This window comes from Octopus bimaculoides, chromosome 1, assembly GCF_046866305.1.
Source record: "Octopus bimaculoides isolate indiv1 chromosome 1, ASM4686630v1, whole genome shotgun sequence".
Taxonomy (NCBI): Eukaryota; Metazoa; Mollusca; class Cephalopoda; order Octopoda; family Octopodidae; genus Octopus; species Octopus bimaculoides.
In genome coordinates this window covers 81,847,757-81,872,883 of record NC_142928.1, presented here as the reverse complement: position 1 = coordinate 81,872,883, position 25,127 = coordinate 81,847,757, and the positions used below count along the sequence as shown (strand labels likewise).

General features: G+C 35.7%; 1 protein-coding gene across 27 annotated transcripts in view; it reads left to right on the top strand.

The window, feature by feature from the left end:
- Positions 1 to 25,127, top strand: part of LOC106874564 (uncharacterized) — a 268,447-nt gene that overhangs the window by 219,977 nt on the left and 23,343 nt on the right. The window contains exon 1 of one of the 27 annotated variants that reach the window (XM_089353127.1): positions 15,277 to 15,423. The exons of 25 other annotated variants lie outside the window; for them this stretch is intronic. The gene's annotated coding sequence lies outside the window, so the exon portion shown is untranslated. Of the gene's footprint in view, positions 1 to 15,276; positions 15,424 to 21,299; positions 21,370 to 25,127 lie in introns of those variants that run through there. One more of the 27 variants, XM_014922339.3, reaches the window with a different exon arrangement.

Sequence of the window (25,127 nt, the reverse complement as noted above, 5' to 3'; positions counted from 1 at the left end):
GAGATAAAATCCCACAAAATGTTTATTGAAATTTTTCATTATTGTCGCTTGCCTGATGATAAGCCATGTCTAGTATGATCTACTTTTTGAAAAAAGTTGCCCATGCATGTCTTGGGTATTCTGGGAGTGTCTGCTTGTAACCACATGGTCACCTACAAAAAACATAGATTGAAAGGCATTGTGCAGGCCAATGTGAAGTTATACTGGATTACAGATAACAGCTGTATTGTTATATCTAAATATAATTTATCATTGAAGTTGACTACTCTGTCATTACTTCAAATTTCCTTTTCCTATACTAGCATGGGTTACACAAATACATATTGCTGAAGCATTGCTTCACAGCCAGATACCCTTCCTATCACTATTCCTAACCTATTTTTCAATCAAGAGAGTTTTTCATTCGATATGTCTTTTAAAATACAGAACTAGCAGATGGTTTATTTACAAGGAAATGGCAAATATGAACTGTAGCTCATGCAATTTCAGAATCATCATCATCGTTTAACGTCCGCTTTCCATGCTAGCATGGGTTGGACGATTTGACTGAGGACTGGTGAAACCGGATGGCAACACCAGGCTCCAGTCTGATTTGGCAGAGTTTCTACAGCTGGATGCCCTTCCTAACGCCAACCACTCAGAGAGTGTAGTGGGTGCTTTTACGTGTCACCCGCACGAAAACGGCCACGCTCGAAATGGTGTCTTTTATGTGCCACCCGCACAAGCCAGTCCAGGGGCACTGGCAACGATCTCGCTCGAAAATCCTACAGGAGCCAGTCAGGCGGTACTGGCAACGGCCACGCTCAAAATGGTGCATCTCATGTGCCACCCGCACAAGAACCAGTCCAGGGGCACTGGCAACGATCTTACTTGGCTTGCCGGGTCTTCTCACGCACAGCCCATTTCCAAAGGTCTCGGTCCGTAGTCATCGCCTCGGTGAGGCCCAATGTACGAAGGTCTTGCCTCACCACCTCAGCCCAGGTCTTCCTGGGCCTACCTCTTCCACGGGTTACCTCAACTGTTAGGGTGTGGCACTTTTTCACGCAGCTATCCTCCTCCATTCTCACCACATGTCCATACCAGCGCAATCGTCTCTCTTGCACGCCACAACTGATGCTTCTAATGTTCAGCTTTTCTCTCAAGATACTTACACTCTGACGGGTATTCACATTGACATTACACATCCAACGGAGCATACTGGCTTCATTCCTTGCGAGCTTACGTATGTCCTCAGCAGTTACAGCCCATGTTTCACTGCCATGTAGCATGGTTGTTCGTACGCATGCGTCATACAGTCTGTCTTTTACTCTGAGTGAGAGTCCCTTTGTCGCCAGCAGGGGTAAGAGCTCTCTAAACTTTGCCCAGGCTATTCTTATTCTAGCAGCTACACTTTCAGCGCACCCACCCCCACTACTAACTTGGTCGCCCAGATAGCGGAAGCTATCGACTACCTCTAGTTTTTCACCCTGGAATGAGATAGAAGTTGTTTCCTGTTTGTTTGCAGTCTTTATTGCACCTGAACATCTGCCACAAACAAAAACTAACTTGCTAGTTAACCTGCCTTTGATGTTGCTGCACCTCTTATGTGTCCATAGCTTGCACCGGGTACATCTTATAGAGTTACTACCTACTCCTTTTCTACATACTGAGCAGGGCCATCTACCTGAAGGGGTTTGTGTTTTATCTACCTTCCTACTTATTAGGATTTTGGTTTTAGCTAGGTTGACTCTAAGGCCCTTCAATTCTAGACCTTGCTTCCACACCTGAAACTTCTCCTCTAGTTCTGATAGTGACTCCGCAATTAGGGCAAGGTCATCAGCATAGAGGAGCTCCCAGGGGCAACCTGTCTTGAACTCCTCTGTGATTGCCTGGAGGACTATGGTAAATAATAGGGGGCTGAGGACGGAACCTTGGTGGACCCCTACCTCTACCCGGAATTCATTGCTGTACTCATTTCCAACCCTCACCTTACTGGCCGACACACACACACGCACATATATACACATGTATACATGTACATATATATAAATGACAGTCTTTGTACAGTTTCTCTCTACCAAATTCACTCACGAGGCATTGGTCAGACTAGGGTAAAAGTAGAAAACACTTGTCCAGGATTGAACTCAGAATTATATGGTTGGGAAGTGTGCTTCTTAATCACACAACCATGCCTGTTCAATCATAGTAGTAAGAAAGCATAACTTGTTTCTAGCAAGGCGACTGGTAGCATGTATATTATTAGTCACTATGAAATAGGCTTCTGTACTTCATTGGAATTTAACTTACATCAGCTAAGTAAACTGAATCTGATGAATGCGTGAGGTTCAAATTTTTAAAGAATTTGTTTGTAAAGTGAGTAATTAATTGCTCTGGATATTTAAGACTTTAACTCTTAAAGAATTAAACATACTACTTGTGTAATTCTGATAAATCCTTAAGGAATAGCTATTGGTAATTTAATTTTTATAATCTTGCTTATAACTATTATAAATGTATATCATTTGAGTATCAAACTTGGGATCTTTTCAATCTGACCAAAGGATTTAAAAGATTTTTTTTAACTAAACAATCTGAAATTTCGGATACTGGTAGAATGTGTCATATAGAACAGGGTTTACTCTTAATGTTTTTGACAAAATTCTGTATTTTAGAAGTTATTTCGTGTTAAAGTTGTTGTATTTAGGTAATTTTAAGCAATCAATGACATGTATTCAGCTGAAGAAAATTACTGCTGCTGTTTGCAAACAACAGCTTCCAGGTCCACTCCCCTAACAAAACCCTTCTTTAACCCTTTAGCATTCACATTATTTTCTCAAATGTAATGCTTATTTAGTCACATTGTTTTGAATTAGTTATGCATCATTTTGTAGCTTTGAGATTTTGAGGAGGTAACTGCTAATTTTTAGAATGATATTGTCGGTTTAGTATGAGAGGCCAGATCTGTCCAGTCTGAACATACAACACGTAAAATATTTCAGCCGGATATGGCCGGTTTAAATGCTAAGGGGTTAATAATAACCAGAGATATTTTTATAGTAACCTGGGTTTGCTGTATCAGGGTTGATTTGAGGCTAAATAACAACAAAATTATTACTGAGACAGACCAATGACGGAACCTGTATGTGCTTGCATGACCTGCTCACTTAGGAATTCATTACTTCTAGAAAAGAATAAGACAAAATGGTCATGACTGGATCCATTACAATCAGAGCTATTCTGTGGTTAAAACAATATTCTTCACTGAATGATGAAGCAGCTAAAGTTAAAGAAAAATTGAAAAGATAGCAAGTATCCATTTTCCAAATATTGGGATTCCCTTATAAAATAATATAAACTTGCATTTTTTTTTTTTCTTGAAGACAGAAATTTCATTCTTCTTTTTGTCACGAAGATTTGGTTGCTCTTTCTAGCAACTCGAGTGACCAGATAAAGGCTCTCTCGTTGCCTCGTCTTGTTCCCTTTGTCACTTATTGTTTAGTTCCAAGTTGGATCTGATTGAACAGATATGATCAAAGACTGTGACATTCCGTCTTTCTACCCAGGCATAATGGACCCTACGTGTATATCACAGGATAGAGGTTTTTCTATTTTGTATATGAAAAAAGTTTGGCTACTTTTTCTAGCAGGTCATGCAACCACATACAGGCTCCATCATTGGTCTGTCTCAGTAATAATTTTGTTGTTATTTAGCCTCAAATCAACCCTGATACAACAAACCTATGTTGCTATAAAAACATCTCTGGTTATTAAAGAAGGATTTTGTTAGTGGGTGGGGGTGGACTTAGAAGTTGTTGTTTGCAAACAACAGCAGTAATTTTCTTCAGCTGAATACAGGTCATTGATTGGTTAAAATTACCCAAATACGACAACTTTAACACGAAATAACTCCTAAAATACAAAATTTTGTCAAAAACGTTAAGAGTAAACCCTGTTCTATGTGACACATTCTACCAGTATCTGAAGTTTCAAAGTGTTTAGTTAAAAAAATTAATTAAAAAAATCTGTCGGTCAGATAGAAACGATCCCAAACTTGATTAAATTTCATTGGCATTGAACTCATAATTAACATAGCAGCAATTCTGGCAAATATATTTCTATTTGTATGATTAGATAGTAAACATACATAAACCTGAAACATTTAGAATATCCTGGAGAAAGGCACCCGGATTGCTTGATATGTTGTGCTACACTTGAAATAGCCTTAATCTCTTGGTGTAATTGTGTTTGTTCAGTAGGATACCTTGTTGAGATTAAAAAGCTTCCTTAAGTTTCATCAGAACTAGACAAATAATTGACTTGATCCTTACCTAAATTTATCACTGTCATTCTGTTGGAAATTGCAGGCTTCACTTCATATGAAGTAAAAATAGTTTCTTTGATCTTTCATCTTCATTTATGATCCTTAATCTAAGCTTAAACTCTTGTTTGATTTAATTAATGTCATATCAAAAGAATGAGGTTTCAATCTCCGGTGGTACTGTAGATTTTACTCTTTATTCCTTCCATTACCTATATCTACAACTGTCACTTGCTCACAAGCAGGTTTGGCAGTTAACATGTGCCATGCTTTCACTAACTGCTTTTGATGACTGTGTAGTCATTTTTGGTCTGCCTACCCATGTTCTCATAGAATATTGGAAATGTGACACATGGAAGAAGAGGGTTCCACTGGTACTCATTTTCAGCTGAGCTGACTGGAGCAGCATAAAATGAAGTGCTCTCTGTGAAGTTATGTGGCCTAGTGATTAAGGTCTTGAACTCATAATTATAAGGTCATAGGTCCAATTCTTGGACTGGGTAGTGCATTGTATCCTTCATTTCACACTGCTTCAGTCTACTCAGTTGAAATTGAATACCAGCTGAGTGCTGTGCAATCCATTTTGTCTCCTTCAGACTGTCACATCCTCAATATTCCATTGGATCAAAAAGTGAGAGGGCTGAGAGTGCTTGTAACTATATAGGCACCTTAATTAACAAAAGCATGGTACATGCTACCAAGTCCTAGTCACTCGCAAGTGATGGCTTTTGATTATCTTAGAACCTGAACTTTGTATCGAACTCCAGAAAGGTTAGTTCAGTGCTATATGCAAGAACTTTCCACCACTAACTTTTATCACTTCTCTCCCAGTATGCCTCATCCATTTCCATCACATGGTTGCTTCTCCTTCATTAGCAAATGTCTTTGTTGCCTGTCACTTTCTCAACTGAGTTACATTCATTTTTCCTTATGTTACTATTACACACATACACACAAAACGCTCTGAGCTGGCAGAATCATTACTATGTTGGATAGGAAACTTAGCGACATTTTGTCCATCTCTACGTTCTCAGTTCAAATTCAGACAAGGTTTGACTTTGCCTTTCATCCTTTCAGAGTCAATAAATAACTACCAGTTGAGCACTGGGACCAATTTAATTGACTTAGTCCCTCCCTAAAACTGCTGGCCTTGTGCCAAAACTTGAAATCAATACTATACAGCCCCAGCAATTCACATTTAAATTTTTCTTTCTGATCATTGCATACTTTCTAACCCCTCTCCATATTCTACTTCTATATATTATATTTTTAACTTCTTTTGTTTGTACTTATATCTCCCAACCAAAAAAAAAAAAAACATTACCCCTACTGATAACCTTTTTTGTGTATTGTTTAAACAAGTCATCCTTTTTTTTTTTCATTCCCACTATGCAGTACATTGAGCAAGTATCTTCTACTATAAACCCTGGCTTGACCAATACCTTGAGAGTGAAATTTGGTGAATAGAAATTGTTCACAAAGCCCGTGTGTGTGTGTGTGTTTACATACTATATTTCTTGGCATCAAGGATGCTATTTTTCCTAGCATTAACCATAGAAAATTTAATGTGCATCGTAAAAGATGAATGTTACATTTTTCATAAGCCAACTTTAATGTTATAGGAAGGTTATCTATGCTACTTAAGTATGTTGTCATATTGTAAAAGTAAATCCTGGTTATTAGCGACCAATAGGATCTTCATGTTGCTAAGCCATATACAAAACATTTTGGTTAAAGTATGTGAAACTGCTTATCTTTTTTTCAAAAATGTTTCAAATCACAGTTAGAGTAGTCTTCAAAGTTTGGTAACCAGAAAATATAGTATTTGATACAGTATTGCTGGTTAAAACAAGACTGGTGTTTAACCAAAGAAAACAAAGAAAGGTTCTGCGGTCACGTTAAAAGGTTCTAAAGATAGTACCTCAACATGGCTGCAGTTTAGTGACTGAAACTAATTAAAGAACAAACAAATCTATCTTTGTCATTGTCCCCTAAGAGACTGCTAACAACAGCATAGATCCTCTGTCAAAACATACTTGTATCTTTTTTTTTACTTAGCACTTCTCTTTGATTTGTCATTCCAGAAAAATATCCATAAACTTGAACATAAGTTCAACCTGTTAGATTTTTTTTAATAGAATCATTTTTATGAGCTTATTAGTGGTGATTACATTGAAGATGGGTAAATTCAATGTAATTACAGAAGTCATAATTCTTCATTAGCAGCCCTGAACAGAGTCTTGACTTAATATTGTCATTCTTTTGGTGTGTTTTGATCAAGCAAGAATACAACTAGAACACTACTTGAACAATGAGATTTAGCCCATATAAACATGCTAGATATTACACTTCTACCTAGTACTACATTGAGAAGTTTATAGTGTCTAAATAGACGCTCTCATTAGTATGGACTGCAAAACTTATCTCATTACCACCCACACTGCACTTTCACCCAGCTAACCTCTGCATGACACTGTGTTCAATAGATTTCCTGATTAAATCCAAAAGGTCATATTTGAGTGTTAAGTATACAGTTGACTATCAGATTTCCATGGATCTATTCAAATCAAATTAACTGGGAGTACTTAGATCAAATTAAATGATTATTGTTGTTGTTATTGCTATGTTGCATGTAATTTTATATTGAATCAATGGGATCAGTGTTTTTTTTTTCCTCATCATCATTGTAGTTGTTGTCTTCTGTTTTTTCTGTGCTGCCATGAATTGAATAGAGACTTACTGAAGCAATGTTGTGGCCAGATGCCCTTCCTGATGTAGCCATTTTTTGTTTTCATAATCATGTACTTATTTTACTAGTTTCTTCACATTAAAATGAGATCTAGGACAGTCAAAAGTCACTGCTGCTTAAAGTGATGTGAATGCAGACACACACACATTTATACATTCATGTATGTACATGTCATCATTATCATCATACTATAATGATGACATCGTGTGCATGTGAACACACACGCACATCACATTTTTATATTTCGGCAGAAATTCAAGATGAACATAAATATCACTAATCTAGGTAGACCATCAAATGTCAAGAATACTGATATGCAAATGATTGGTGGAGAATGGTTTTGAAAGTGACAGAATAGAGAAAAACTGGAATGGTTTGGTCACTTGACAGAAGAATGTGTTGTTATAGTTCCTAGCATCAAATAATCAAGTTAATATAAGGAAAAAAGGTATGAATAACAAAGTGCTGTTGATTAGGACCTGCTAATATTTCAAAGAGATGATGAGCTGGCAGAATGAATAGCATACCAGGCAAAACGCTTAGTGGCATTTCATCTGTTATTACATTATGACTTCAAATTCTGCTGGAACCAGAGAAATCAGAAAGAGTAATATTATTCTTCTAAATGCATGTCTATTTCTTGGTCAGTTCTGCATGCTGTTATTGGCAGTGTTAAGTTGAAGACGAGGCATTTTATTTAATATATTTCATATTTCAATTGAGCAATAGTCACATTGGCTGTGGGTTTCCAAAGGACCAATCACTAGTTATCTACATTTCTGAAGGTGAAATAAGACAGTGTCTATAACTTAATGCATATATTTATAACTTAGTACTTGCATGACTTTTTAAAAAAATGTAACAGTTTCTTGGTTCTGTTTTAATATAATGTATGAAAATACATTCAAGAAGGTAATGTTTTAAAAGGCGGCAGGTGTCAGTTAGTCAAGCTCAAAGAGCAGCAGTGATAACTGTTAACTGTTCAGTTAAAATCTAAAGTGCAAGCATGGCTGTTTGGTTAGGAAGCTTGCTTCCTAGTGACATGACTTTAGGTTCAGTCCCACTGCATAGCACCTTGGGCAAGAGTCTTCTGCTATTACCTCAGGCCAACTGAAGCCTTGTGATTGAATTTGGTTGACAGAAGTTACCTTTGTGTGTGTGTACATGTGTAAGTGTTTGTGACTCCTAACAGAAAGGGAAAATATATATATACACACACACACACACACACACACTACCTTTTATGTATTGAGTTCTGTATTTTATCAGTTCCTGGTGAATCAGCAGAAATTTTCATATATCATCATCAGCACCTTTCATGGTGGTGTGGATTGAGCATAACAGCTCATCAGAGAGTATTTTTACTCGTGTTTCGTTTTGATTTGGTTACTAGACAAGTGTCATGTCCTCAACAAGATTGAGTTTTCACACCTTGCACAATATACTGGATACATTTCTCATGACACCAACACTAGAGAAGTGATCATGTCCTTGAGTACAGTTAAAAGGACTTAATATACCCAACATCTCTGCTTGTTCATCAGCATTTTTTACAGTGTGAGAAGCATGAGTGATAGTGGCAGACTTTAAGAAGTATCTATGCTTATCTCTCTCTCTTTCTCTCTCTCTCTCTCTCTCTCTCTCTCTCTCTCTCTCTCTCTCTCTCTCTCTCTTTCTCTCTCTCTCTCTCTCTCTCTCTCTCTCTCTCTCTCTAATTGAAGGGCCTTAGAGTCAACCTAGCTAAAACCAAAATCCTAATAAGTAGGAAGGTAGATAAAACACAAACCCCTTCAGGTAGATGACCCTGCTCAGTATGTAGAAAAGGAGTAGGTAGTAACTCTATAAGATGTACCCGGTGCAAGCTATGGGCACATAAGAAGTTAGTTTTTGTTTGTGGCAGATGTTCAGGTGCAATAAAGACTGTAAACAAACAGGAAACAACTTCTATCTCATTCCAGGGTGAAAAACTAGAGGTAGTCGATAGCTTCCGCTATCTGGGCGACCAAGTTAGTAGTGGGGGTGGGTGCGCTGAAAGTGTAGCTGCTAGAATAAGAATAGCCTGGGCAAAGTTTAGAGAGCTCTTACCCCTGCTGGCGACAAAGGGACTCTCACTCAGAGTAAAAGGCAGACTGTATGACGCATGTGTACGAACAGCCATGCTACATGGCAGTGAAACATGGGCTGTAACTGCTGAGGACATACGTAAGCTCGCAAGGAATGAAGCCGGTATGCTCCGTTGCATGTGTAATGTCAATGTGAATACCCGTCAGAGTGTAAGTATCTTGAGAGAAAAGCTGAACATTAGAAGCATCAGTTGTGGTGTGCAAGAGAGACGATTGCGCTGGTATGGACATGTGGTGAGAATGGATGAGGATAGCTGCGTGAAAAAGTGCCACACCCTAACAGTTGAGGGAGCCCGTGGAAGAGGTAGGCCCAGGAAGACCTGGGCTGAGGTGGTGAGGCAAGACCTTCATACATTGGGCCTCACCGAGGCGATGACTACTGACGACCGAGACCTTTGGAAATGTGCTGTGCGTGAGAAGACCCGGCAAGCCAAGTAAGATCGTTGCCAGTGCCCCTGGACTGGCTCTTGTGCGGGTGGCACATAAGATGCACCATTTTGAGCGTGGCCGTTGCCAGTACCGCCTGACTGGCTTCCGTAGGATTTTCGAGCTAGATCGTTGCCAGTGCCCCTGGACTGGCTTGTGCGGGTGACACATAAAAGACACCATTTCGAGCGTGGCTGTTGCCAGTATCGCCTGACTGGCCTTCGTGCAGGTGACACGTAAAAGCACCTACTACACTGTCTGAGTGGTTGGCGTTAGGAAGGGCATCCAGCTGTAGAAACTCTGCCAAATTTAGATTGGAGCCTGGTGTTGCCATCCGGTTTCACCAGTCCTCAGTCAAGTCGTCCAACCCATGCTAGCATGGAAAGCGGACCTTAAACGATGATGATGATATATATGTATATAAAAAATACAAAATGGGACAAGAGAGCAAAACGTCCAGACAGTTAGGTGATACAAAAAAGGGACAAAACATCCAGACAGACAATACAAAGAAAACAAGGACAGGTCATTCAGAGTTTTCTTTCCTTCTTTCTATCAGCCCTTTCACGCTTACTTCGTTCATTCCACTCTTCGTTCCCCCTCTCTCACATTCTCTTCTTGCTCAGTTTCCCTCCTCTTTTCACTTTATTGTGTCCCTGTCATTTTTTCTCACCCCTCCTTATTTCTTCTGTCCCTCTGCCTCTACCTCTCTCTCTTCTCTCCCTACGTGACTGGTGTTTGGCCAAGCCTGACCTTTCTTTCTTGGTTCGACCACTGTCCGTGCAACATCTATACTCCTCCCCGTGTCTGTGAAATCTTGTATCCCTGCCGTAAGGCTTTACTTCCACACACGCCAGCTTAATTTAATTCGTCATTAGTCGAAAGACACCTGTTGCTATGTCCTGTTATTTGTATTTGTGTAACATTCTCTTTTTTTTTTTCTTTTTTTTTTTTTTCCGTCCTTGTTTTCGTATACATTCACTGCTTTCTTCCAAGCAATCTAATGCTCTTAGCTTAGTTTTTTTCCTTGGGGCTGGCCAGATTGGTGCAATCTTGAGTATAACCAGCTGAAATTGCAAAGATAATCTGGAACTCAACTGAGGAAAGAAAACTCCGAATGACCCGTCCTAGTTTTGTTGTCTCTTTTCTGTATCACCTGTCTGGATGTTTTGTGTTCTTGTTCCATTTCATATATATATATATATATATATATAATACAAAGAATATATATACATGTATACACACATATATGTACATACTTACATCTACATGTGTATATACATGCATATCAGGGTACAGGACGTTAGAACAATAAACTACAGACAACGGAACGAACACATAGGAAAACACATATGAAGTATTCAGTATCATGTATAGGGATAATCCTACAGTGTATAGCCAGAAACTATGTCATCTATATATATATATATATATATATATATAAGCATAGATGCTTCTAAAAGTTTGCTTCCCATATACATGGTTTCTGGTTCAGTCTCAACCACATGGCACCACAGACAGGTTGACCAAAGCCTTCTGAGTGGATTTGGTAGGCAGAAACTGAAAGAAGTTTGTCATGTGTGTTACTTTTTCATTGCCATGACTTTGTGTGATAGTTGATACAAGCTATGTGTTGGTGACAAAGAAAGGAATCTAGTCACAGAAAATCCACTTCACCAAGTTAGGTTTGAAAAGTGGACATTAAAATGGTGATGATGATAAGCAAATACAAATGATATAGATATAGGGTGAGGATCAACATAGAACTACTGAGTTGTGAGGCTAACTTCTTAACCACATAGCTATGCTAATGATCTAATTCTAAAAGCAATTTATCTCACTATTATCTACATTAAAGATAAGAATATCTATGAAGTATTCAGTATCATGTATAGGGATAATCCTACAGTGTATAGCCAGAAACTATGTCATCTATTCTGCTTATTGTTGTTCATCTACAAGTCAACCCTGACCTGTGATCTGAGGTGCTCCAGGAATGATCATACTGCCTTTTTCATATATCTAGGGTTATATTAGTCTAATGCATTTTCAAAGATATGATTTGCATGAATTTGGCTGCTATTTCTAGTGACTCTAATGATCATGTAGAGCACTGGTCCTCAACCATTTCTTTTACCTATGGACTTCTTTATGTGCTATTTTATTCTGGTGGACCCCCCATAGCCATTCATTGTTTAAAAACTAATTTTATAGTGACTTCTTTCAAAGTTCCTATTTTGTTATTTATTCATTCACTTAACTGTTTCTTACAATACATACATTTAAATCAAAACTTTTTGTGGATCCCCAGTTTACTATTTTGCTAGCATTGGACCCTCAAAAATCTCATCTGGACCCCATTTGGGAACTACTGATGTAGAGACTCCTTTGTTAACTTGTTTATAAATTGATGTATCAATTGGAGGACGAATAGTCTCTGTTCTTATTTTCGTCATTTTGAAATTGAATTCTTATCTTTTACTTGTTTCATTCATTGGACTGTAGCCATGCTGGAGCATTGCCTTGAAGGGTTTAGTCAAACAAATCAACCCCAGTACTTATTTGCTGAGTCTGGTATTCAATTGATCTCAAAATACGAGACTAGAAAAACAGCCAACAACTGATGAAGAGTCGTTCTTTATGTTGGTTTGTTTTGTTTTCCATTTGTGTCTTTCGTTGTTCAAAAGAATAGTTCATGTTCCATGTATTTGTGATTCATACTTTTTTGTTGTACACGTTTCATGACATCCTGTGCCCACATATGCATATATATATATATATATATAGTGTATGTGTGCTTCAAGGAGTGTATATTTTTAATAAAACACTGGATTTCGGGTATGCATGATAATCTGCTAAGGCTAAATAATATGCCTGGTTAAGAAAGCACATATCTTAGATGTGGTGGACCTGTATTTGTAATGAAAACTGAAATTGTGATAGACCAGTTGCTGATCATTTGATTTCTTTAACTTTAGTTTTATCAACACAAATCTCCACACAACAGAACCAAGTGTTATATGCTCTGTTGTGTGTATGTGTATGTATATATATATATATATATATATATATATATATATATATATATATAAAAATGATGAATTCATAATGCATATGGACTAAAACTGAATGTCTCATATAGGTCTTCTTTGATATGTCTCCTGATCAGGGTAGATGTGAAGACTAAATAAGTATATCAACTCTACTCCTTTTCACAGAAAATAGCAAACAGAACACACATACACACATGTGCATACAGTAATAAATCTATGCTTAAGTTTTGACTTGTTAGCCTTATACTTTTATCTCATTCACATGTTTCTATGTGTGAAGTTGAGGTTGGCTATTCAAGATATTTAGGTACGAGTTTATAATTCTAGTTCATACACACACGCAACGCCAAACTTTACATGTTCATAACAACAAAATAATAATATTTAACATGCTTTTGCTCTTGAGTGGAAGGAGGAAGAAACAAATTCTTCAATATAAAACTGAATTTAGCTAAACATGCCATCAGACATGAAATTCATAGCAATATTTATTTACATCCTACATCTATAATAAACTTTAGTTACACAATTACTTTATTAATAATTATTTTGTTTCTATCCTTATTACGTATCTTGAATTTATTCACAATATATTTGTTTCTGTAATTTCAGCACTTTTTTTTTTTTTTTGATTATTCTATTTATGTAATTATAATTTTTTATTTAAATTATCTTTCTCTAGTTCCATTATGATGTTTATCCTCATATACTTTCATTTGTTTCTAGAAATATATAAGAGAATGATTACTATAATTACAATTGTTGAATAGGGAAATGTTTTTCAACAAACTGTTTTGAATAACAACATTGTTTTTTTTAGTTTTTTAAAATAACTACTACTTTATGGCTATGCACTTCTACCTTAAATTCTGTATAAATATATAACATTTCTTTTTAGATTATTGATGTATCTTTCTGTTATATTATTTAGTCTATATGTAGGAGTTATATTTGGGTGGCAGTGTATTATTTGTTTCATAGTATCTACTCTCCACCAGTTTCTGAACATCACTAGACGATAACATTTGAGTGATACCATATGGTTTTTGAAGTTGTACCAAAATAATCAGATACAGCAGGGCATTTTTGTTTTCAAATATATGTTAGAAAGAATGGTAAAGAACCCTCCATAGTTCTAAAAACAGTGATTGCTCTTTCATAATAACCTTTGTCTTTTATTATACTTTTAAAGTATACAGTATATATTCCACTATAATACTATTATGTTTCATTTTTGGATTTGGTTTGCAAGATTCTTTATGTGAGTTTGTGTGTCGAAGCATATTCTGTTGTGTCTGGGGAGAGTCATTTTCTTTTTGTGCCTTATAATTTAACACACTCACCAGTAAAATTTTCCACTTATTATTTTTATTTTCCTAAAATTTTCGTTGCGTCTTGCAACCTTTTCAGTAGCCTTGACTCTGTCCGTTATTTACACTGCATTCCTTTTTGTTTGTTTGTGTGTGTGTGTGCGCCTATGCATACCTGTATGTATGCATGCATGTGTGTATGTATATATGTGTGTGCATGTATATGTATGTATGTGTGTGCATCTGTATGTATGTATTCTACACATTCATGTGCTTTTATGTCCATGTTAGTGTATTTTTTATGTGTGTGTGTGTGCGCGTGTGTTTGTAAATGTATACACCTGTCTCCTTGTGTGTGCGTGTCTGTGTGTGTTTTTCAACTATGTACCATGTTTGTATGTATGGATGTGCATCTCCATATGTGTGGACACGTCTCTATATGTGTCCTTGTGTGAAGTAAAGTGTGTGTGTATATGTGGTCATGTGTTTCAGTCTCCATTTGCATATGTGTGCTTGTCTGTTCATATAACCTATGTACCTATCCGCCTGTGTATATATATATATATATATATATATATATATATATATATATATATATAAAAGAGAGGGTCTATGAATGAGTGATTTGGTGTCTATAGCTAATGAAGTGTAATGATGCACAAATACATGTCCTACAGACTGATAATAGCATTCATAGTCATTTATAGCCCAGTGGTGTTTTTTTTACAAACGTATGTTGTCAAACATATATTGTCTCTGTCTCTCTCTCTCTCTCTCTCAACATTTTCCGCAGTAGTCTTTCTATGTTTGAGTGTATGCAAAGGTATCACATATAATTGTAGACACCTATAATTTCAATCATTGCTTCTTAATTCACCATAGCTGATGAAGCATAACAATGTAGAAACATGTGTCCATGGTCGAATGATATCATTCATAGTCTCATGGTGTCTGTCAGGAGAATTTCTTTCCCAAGACAATTTTTGAAGTTAAATGTTTGATAGTGTACAAAGTGTTAAATATAATTATACACCCCTATATATAGTTGTGTGTGTGTATTCTTTAATACCTTTGAAATTTGGGGCTTTCCTCAATACTCATAAACTTATATACTTTTGCAATTTTATTCGGCTTCACATGCTTCCACAGTACTTCTGCAATATTAGAAATAGTTTTTTTTTTCTCTTTCCTCCAATTTATGTTTTGATATAATGATTTCCTACACTAGCATAAGGCGATAAACTCTGGTTGTGGGTGGGAGAGTATTTCATTAATCATGCAAATATAGACAAAATACAATTTTATTTCCTTCTGACAGGATGTGAATGAACTCATAATACTGGGGGATACTGCTGAGTACTCATTGCCCTCCAGAAAAAAATCCTGTGATATAAGGAGAAATATGGGAAGAGTGAGGAGAATATAGTTAATTGTTATTATTGAGCAGACAGAGCTATGGCGAAAGGTATTCTGGCCTCCTTTTTTTATCTCTCCCTCAGACATAGGACTGCATTATTCAGTGTGTCTTTCTAATTTAAGATGGTGGGATGTGATTTGAGCAAGATTATGCTGCTACTTTTAATGCTTTGAGCAATCCTTTATATGTTACCTCTCTGGCTCATGTTATTATTGCTGGTTGAAATCTAGTGTGTAGTAGAATTTTCAACTTTGTTTCTTTCTCATTCATTCCCTAACAACCTCTCTTTGTATCTATATGTTGTTGCCGGTGTTCTTCAGTCTCCATTTACCAAAACATTTAAATTGTAATGGACCAACCCAACCCAACTAACTTATAAATTAGTGCCTTCCATGGTAATCATTTCCAACAAATGGGAAAACTGATTTAGAAATATTTGTATGTCTATTAGATCTAATAGCATTTGAAATAAACTGAAATTATTTTAAATGTTAGATCTACGATTGAAGGTTAATTAGACCAAGAAGTCGATTTATTTCATTAACTCTGAATGAATTGCTGCTTCCTTTTGGAGTATGTAATGTAGAGCCTGAATAGAAAACCAGAATGACAGTTTATTTTGGGTAGACTTATAGTAAGTTATTTCTTGAAGAAAACTCATAAATCATCTTCCTAATCATCATAGCACAGCTTCCTTTGACCAGTCCATATGTGACCTCAACCTGTTAGATTACCCTCAAAGAACATTATACCATCTTAAAAAAAGGAAGAACATATTGCTTAATGTAATTTTAGATACACTCAACCTGAAAAAATAAGACAGGATAGTCATGGCTGGACTGCCTTTCATCATACGTCTGGCCTAATCCTAAATAACAGCCACAATAACTTATTCTTATAGTCAATCACAGAAGATGCTATCAAACATGTTTCTACATATACAAACTTTAACACACCAAAGTGAATTGCTATTGAAAGGAAGCTGTCATTTAAATAGCTGTAACACCTCTCTATATACTTTATATTGTTCTGAAAGTATTAGTTTTCCAATTGCTTTGTTGCCTGCCCGTGACAGTTTTAACCTTAGTCTTTACATTGGAAATTGTCTTATATATTGGTCCAAACAACTGCATGGTTATTGTTTCATAATATTGATCTGCCTCAGTTGTAGAAATAGTACGCTCGATCCTCATCCTACACACAAATCAATCAATCCCCTTATCTAGCTAACACAAGCCATTTTGATATCACTAATTCCTTCCCTTATCTCTTCATGCTTTTTAAAATAATGTTCTTGTTTGTTAGGATTATTTCAAGCCTCTTGTTCTATTTTCCTTTTCTATGGCTTAGGACTAAAAAGTGTTTTACACACAGTAAATGAGACAGTTTTGAGAATACTTTTCTATTGTAAATTTATCACCGACTGTTAATTTAAATTCATATTTGTTTAACCCTTTAGCATTCACATTATTTTGTCAAATGTAATGCTTATTTATTCACATTGATTTGAATTAATCATGCATTATCTTGTAGCTTTGAAATTTCAATAATGTTATAGTATATTTTTACAATGACATTCTTATGTAGGTGTGACACCAAATCTGCCCAGTTTGAACATAAAACAGGTATAAAATTTTGGGCCGAATATAGCCAGTTTAAATACTAAAGAGTTAAAAGCGTCATAAATGGATGGGGTGAGGGAACTCTCTAGACACTAGTTTGACTTTAAAAATTTACCCTCATGAATGTCACAATACAACTGCATGCACACACACACACACTGCAAAACTTGTAGATACTGGAGTAGAACATTAGCAGTAACTGTGAAGGAATAGTTTGGGGTTGGCATGAAAGACTGCATTGATTTTTACCTTTGTCCAGTATCTTAAAGTATGGAGAGAAAGACATATAGATACAGGTGAACTGTTCTCTTAAAGTGATTACTATCTATCTAAGCAAATCATTTTAAGAATGTAAATCTATTTAATCAATATATATATATATATATATATATATATATATATATATATATATATATATATATATATATATATATATATTATATATATATAATATAATACTTAATTATATGTGTATGACTATATTATATATGCAAGGGTAGGCTTGGCTCTGGGTTTATGAAGTTCACTTTGTAACTGTATGGATCTGGATTCAGTTCTACTGCATGACCACTTGATCAAATGTCTTAGTCATGTATATGAAACTGGTTAACAGAATGGAAAGCTTGTTTGTGTGTGTGTGAATGTCATATTTTCATTATCACCACTCGAGCAGAACAGTGTCTTTGTTTTTATTTTCCAGTAAGCAAGGTTTGTGTAGTTTCAGCTACTCATCATCATCATTTAACATCCATCTTTCATGCTGGCATGGGTTGGACAGTTTGTCAAGAGCTGGCGACTCAAAGGATTGTTCCAAGCTCTACTGTCTGTTTTGGTATAGTTTTTACAGCAAGATACCCTTCCTAATGCTAAACTCTTTACAGAGTGGGCTAGATGGTTTTTTTCATGTGGTACCAGCACAGCAAGGTCTGTTTTAGCATGATTTTCACAGCCAAATACCCTTTCTAATTACAAGCACTTTAAAGAGTGACCTGGGTAGTTTTTATGTAGTGCCAGTGAGGTCTGTTTGGCATGGTTTTGTGGCTCTTTCGATTTGTGAGGGCTAGAAGAATGAAAACGCCTTACTTGGAAAACAGGTCAGGATTGACAACAGGAAGAGCATCTAGCCATAGAAAATAAGCCATGAGTTTTGTCTAACTCAGAACAAAAGACATAGAAAGGCTGATGATGGTGTAATGTATAGGAACATATGTTTTTGTACATTGCCATCTGTCATTTGAAATAATTGTAAATAATCATAATAAAAACTGCTTTTCAAATGCTCAAATCAGTAGCTGATTAATAATTTTTGCTAGCAGAATGACAGGAATTCATAAAGGTCATTTTTTGAGCTTCTATATGTGTAAGTCATCAAATTTTTATGCCAAATAAGTCACCCAGTTTACTATGTTAAATTCCTGTTTCAATTATTCAAAATTATTTACAAAAATTCTGCTTCTCAACTGTTGCATTGCCCAGTGGTAAGGATGTTAAGCTCATGATCATAAGATTGTGGTTTCATATCCTGGGCCCATGAACAAGATACTTCATTTCATGTTGCTCCAATCTACTAAGCTGTAAATGAGTACCAACCAGCTGATAATACAGTGCTCTCTCTCTCACATCCTGGATGCTCTGCTGAATGAAGTTGAGAGGACTAACTACTTGCAACTGTATAGACACCTAAAATGATGAGTTAAAGCAAGGTACATGTTATTAAGCCATATTCACTCAAATGATGGCTAACTAATTTTTTAGTCGCTCTAATTTATCTTACTTTATTTTTTGCATTTCTTCTGATAATGTTTTATCTTCTCTCTCTCACAAAGGTTAATTCTAACTACATATTCTAACCCGCCTTTATCTTGGCCAATACCTCTACCTTTTTGTCAACTGTCATTATCTGTTCTATTCTCATTATTTATTCATATCACCTAAGTCTTCTCGCTGTTACCAACACCTGTTACTTTTTCTAAAGGTCACCCTGCCTCCACTTTTTTTTTTTTTTTGAAAGATTAATTTCAATAAACTTATTTCCAACAAGAGGAATAACTTATCAGGGTTTATATGCAACAAGCAAATAAACTATGGTGCATTTCCCCCATCCGCACCCCTAACTTGTTTAGGTCCAAAACATGATCAGGTAGATCTGTAATCAAATGTTCCATCCAAAACCATCCTGTCTCTTTTGACAATACAGCTCTAGATTATACAATGTGTTCTTTTTTAAGATGAGCGATTGTGATTTGAAGGTAGTTTGCCAGTTATTTCTTGCAGGCTGAATAACCACATAGAGGATCCTTCTTTAGTTTATTTCCTATGCACCTTTATATTGCAGCTTTATTTTCTGGTGTGGAGGTGCAATGGCCCAGTGGTTAGGGCAGCGGACTCGCGGTCATAGGATCATGGTTTCGATTCTCAGACCGGGCGTTGTGAGTGTTTATTGAGTGAAAACACCTAAAGCTCCACGAGGCTCCGGCAGGGGATGGTGGTAAACCCTGCTATACTCTTTCACCACAACTTTCTCTCACTCATACTTCTTGTTTCTGTTGTGCCTGTGATTCAAAGGGTCAGCCTTGTCACACTGTGTCACGCTGAATATCCCCGAGAACTACGTTAAGGGTACACGTGTCTGTGGAGTGCTCAGCCACTTGCACGTTAATTTCACGAGCAGGCTGTTCCGTTGATCGGATCAACTGGAACCCTCAATGTCGTAAGCGACGGAGTGCCAACACACACACAAAATTTTCTGGTGGTAAAACATTACTTTGGTTTGTATATCAGGCTCTTTAATTGAACTAAAATATAAGATTGTATACTGATAATCTTGTGTCCAATTATATCAGCAAACACAGATTTCTTCCTTCTCACCTCTTAGAAATCACCATAGTTTGGGTGATGATGACACATCTAGCTATAAAAACTATAAATCCAGTTAAACTCGGTTAAAGCATTGATTATCCAAATTAAACAGCCAACAGTAAGTAGCCAGTGTGTTGGATGAAAAAGATAGAAAAAAACTCCCCCCCCCCCCTTCGTCTCATGAATCAAAACTTGTCAAGGTGCATTGCTCTACTTGCTGCTACCTGCCCAGCTAAAAAGTACCTTCCACTTGGGATTTGATAAATTAGAATGCTTTGCAGCTACTTAATTAAAAGGGGAAAAACAGAGTTCATCTGGGTTTCCTTAAGGGGTAGACTGATTCTGAAAAATTCAGCTTGATGCTAGTGTTTCATGGATGGATATTATGATATTATATATCCATGCATTTAATAAAGGGATATGTGTATGTGTGTGTGAAGATCATAGTTTCAAATTCCCAGATTGGTGGTGCATTATGTTCTTGAGCAAAACACTTCATTTTATGTTACTCCAGTTGACTTGGCTAAAAATGGGTAACCCTGCAATGGACTGGCATCCCATTCAGTGGGGAGCTGTTAGCCAGCCCGCTTCGCCAGCATTAGTTGAAGGCTACAACAAGGAAGTGCATCATTGCTTGCAGTGTATAACCACATTCTACAGTCTGGTTGATACACTGATATATACGCACACACACACAGATACATGGATGTGTGTTTAAGGAGTTTGTTTACGGGTTCAGTTCCACTGTGTGGTTCCTTGGGTGAGTGTCTGCCACCATATTTCCAAGGTAGCCAAAGCCTTGAGAGTGGATTTGGGAGACAAACTAAAACATGCCCTCTCTGCATGTGTGTATGTCCTTGTCTTGATATCATGTGATTGTTGCAAATGAATGTTATTCATTTCCAGTATCCTGCAAAGGACCAGTGGAGAAACAATTTTGCTTGGAAACAGATAAAAGTTAGTAACAGGAAGGGCATCTAGCATAGAAAACCTGTCTTGATAAACTCTGTCAAACCCATGCAAGCATGGAATGGTAGACGTTAAAAGTAATAATGATGATACATAAATAACTCATAAAAGCAATACAGTTTGATAAAAATGTAAAAACTTTACTACCCGTTGTTTTTGTCTTTTTTTTTTGTAAATGGTTTGGCCATATCTTATCTTTTAGCTGATTAATTCATTTCATTGACAATTTGATAGATTTCATAATTAATTTAACACAATTTTCATAATTCATAGCATATATTTCCACTTGAAAGGCTCCTTTTCATATTTTCCTCATTTAGATACAGTAAACCAGACTTGACTCCTGGAAATGATTATGAAACTTAGAATGCTATAAATGATACTATCAGTAAGTTTGTAAACAACTTGATATGAATTTGAATCTGATGCAACAGAAATTCATATATAAAGGCAAGTTATCCTCAGACTTCTATTGAATTAGTTTAATGTGATAATAAAATCAAGTTAGAACGGATGTGCTTCAGAAAAGAGAAAACCAATTTACGTGAGTTTTGATTTGGTTTTCTTTATATTATCATTTATGGAATTCTGACCTAGACTGGCTTAATTTTTTATATTTTTCCATAAACTAATCAAGAGGATTTTAATAGATTAAAAGAAAGTTGATAGCTGCTATGGAACATTATTCTACAGAGATATAACTCTGCCTACATGGTTGGTGCAGTAACTTTGAAAGATTATTTCTCCTTTTACTCGATGTCTTTGTTATACATAAAAATGTATCTTAAAAGAAAATGCCATTGAACTAAAGTGAAAAACAATCATTAAAGGTTTTCCAGCAATAACTGGCACCACTCTATTTTTCTTTTACTTCAAGTTGTCAATAAAATTGATCTTTGCTAAAAGTCTTTGGCTGCAATCTGTTATATTATTGTTTCTTTGTTCAGATTGTGTTGGATCAAAACAAAAATACATTGGTTTAAAAACAATAACTTCACTTAGAAAACACTAAATTTCAAATATTTACTTAGTGTTCCTTTAAAAGAAGTCTTTGGAATTGGAGTTGGTTGGTGATGTAGAGAGAGAGAGAGATAAGCAAAGAAGTCTGGAGGGAGAACTAGCTGGAGAAAAACTGTAACTAAAGCAGAAGAATTACAGACTATATTACTCTGTTATAAATTGGTAGTAGGATTTTTTTTATTAACCTTTTTTGTTTTGTTTGTGGGGGTGGAATTATTGTAATAGTTTTCTAGGAAGGAAACAGAAATGATTTATGTTTTAATGCTGACATTGTCATCAGTAATGTTTGTCTGGACACAATAATTTTCATCATTTAACATCCTCCCTCCATGCTGACATGGGTTGGATGGTTTGACAGGAGAATGCACCATGCTTCTGTGTCTGTTTTGGCATAGTTTTTATGGCTGGAGACCCTTTCCAATATCAAGCACTCTGTAGAGTAGGCTGAGTGCTTTTTACATGGCATTCACACAGGTGAGGTCAAATTTTAGCATGGTTTTTACAGCTGGATGCCTTTCCAAATGCCAACCACTTTACAGTGTAGACTGGTTGCTTTTTAAGTGGCACATGCAGGGTCACCAAGTAACTTTGCAAGACAAGGAATCAAGAGCAGAGAGGCATGATAATATCTTATTTTATCTAACTCAGAAGAATGAAAAGCCAAGTTGATCTCAGCAGGATTTGAAATCACAGTATAAATGACTATAACTAAATGCCACAAGCATTTTGTTCGGTGCTCAAATTACTGTGTTAACCTTCTCTTTATCTATCTGTTTCAGTCTTCTACTTTTTATTATGTAATACATATGACATAAGCAATATATCTATTATATTCTAATTTCAAGAAGGTTGTTTTATTCATCAAGGTCATTTTATAGATTTTAGCAAAAGAGCAGAATTTTCTGTTAATTATGGTTGAAGCAAGATAGTAAGTTTATACACAAAGATATATTTTATGTACTTCTATCAAATTATCTAGTGTCAAGGAAGGTGGCCATACAATCATACATTTTATTATTGCAAGTTAAGAGTATCAATTTCAAAATTGCTTCTATTGGTTAACTTCTGTTTGACATGAATTTCTTTCATTAAATTATTTCTATTCTCAAATTTCAAAGTGAAGTTACACAGCTTTGTTCCCTCTTCTTGTACAGTGCAATAATCCACTTTCTTATAAACCTCAAGTGACCTCTTCTTAGATAATATATGTATCATTCTGCAATTAGATAGTTTAAAAATGAAATGAAACAAGACTCTATGTGTGTGTGTGTGAGAGAGAGAGAGAAAGAAAGGATTTCCTTTATTTCATACCATTAATATCATTGTTTTTACATTTTCTGTTTTATGTTGCTTTTGTTACAAAGAGATCTGCTTAGGGTATATTGCTATCACACCTGTGATGGATGCATAGTAAGTAATATATCCAGATAGGAAGTGGGTTCTGAATTTATTCATGCACCTGCATGAAGTTTTGTAGTGTTTAGGTGTTGTCAACATATTTGACTGAAACATATCTAAATAAGGCCAGCGACAACAACAAAATACACAATTGTTAGAAAAAATAGTTGATATAAATCAATGAGGAGGGTGCACACAGATAATCCAATAAAAGCTTGAAAATAGAATAAACTTCATACTAACTCTGGAAAAGAAATGCAATAATAGGTTTGTATTTACATATCACAGTAAGTTCAGGTGTGTCTGTGAGGAAAGAAGTTTGCTTTCCAATCACATGATTTTGGTTTAGTCCCACTGTGTTATGTCTTAGGCAGGTATTGTCTTACCCAGGTTGACCAAAGTCTTATGAGTGAATTTGGTAGATGGAAACTCTGCATGCATGTGTGTGTGTGTGGTATTGTCTCACCATGACATCACATGATATTTGTGTCACCATCATGCAAGCAGTACCCTTTGTTTCCAATCTTTAACAACATGTATAGTTATGAAGAAATATTTCCTTACTTGGAATCAGGTGAGAGTTGGTGACCGGAAGGGTATCGGATCCAGCTGCAGAAAACCCATCTCTACAAATTTCATGCAAGGATGGAAATGTGGTTATTAAAACGATGTCGATCCATATAAAAGTGTTTATATTTCAAATACATCACTTTTTATATGTATTAAGGTGACTATATTGGCACAGATTATAGGACAAGTAACAATAATGGGGACAAGATCAATGGCTCTTAATCTTTTTGATTTTATGTAGCACATTGGAAATGAGATGAAATTTACTAACAGACACAGGTGGCTCTGTGTTAAGAAGTTTGCTTCACGACCACATGGTTTTAGTTTCAGTCCTACTGTGTGGCACCTTGGGCAAGTGTCTTCTACTTTAGCCTTGGGCCTACCAAAGCTTTGTGATTATATCTGGTAGATGGAAACCTGTTGTTTGTATATATATATATATATATATATATATGTATATATATATATATATATATATATATATGTATATATATATATGTATATATATATATATATGTATGTATGTATGTGTGTTTGTCTCCCCCTCACCACCACCACTACTACTTGACAACCAGTGTTGGTTTGTCTACATCTCTGTAACTTATTCTATCAGTCACTTTTACTGAAGCACGAAGTACCAGACTTTAAAAAAAAAAATAAGTGCTGGGGTCAATTTCTTTGACTGAACACTTTAAGGTAGTGCCCTACCATGGCCACAGTCCAATGACTGAAACAAATAAAAGATAAGACACACTGCATAAAAAGTTAAAATAAATAAATATAAAAAAACATAACTGTTTTAAAGCTAAAAAATATGCAAAACTATTGCTTATTTAGTTAATCATAATCGAATTTAAGTAAATTATGACTAGCATGTTTTTCAAAACATTTGAGCATTAAAATGGCATTTTTTTTAAAGCCACACTTTATATTTTTAAAAATTGCCATGCACCAGATACCCCTTGTAGTGTGCACTTGTTGCACTGTTTGAGAAGCACTGGACTAGATGCTTTGTTGTATCTTGTTTGATACTTAACATTTCCTTATTTTAGGTTGGAGGTCTTTTCAATTATATGCTATGTTTTCTGTTTTGAATGAAAGAAAAGTTTCATATTTGTTATTTCTCATAGTATTATCTAGAATTATGACTTTTTTTTTTTTACACTTTATCTCTACCCTGTAACACAAAAGCAATACACACTAAACAATTATTGATATATATTCAATTTATATTCTCTTTTCTTATAGCTCAAAAAACTTTGAAGTTGTTGCTGTTCAGCTCTTTACATTCTGAGTTCAAATTCTGCCAAGGTT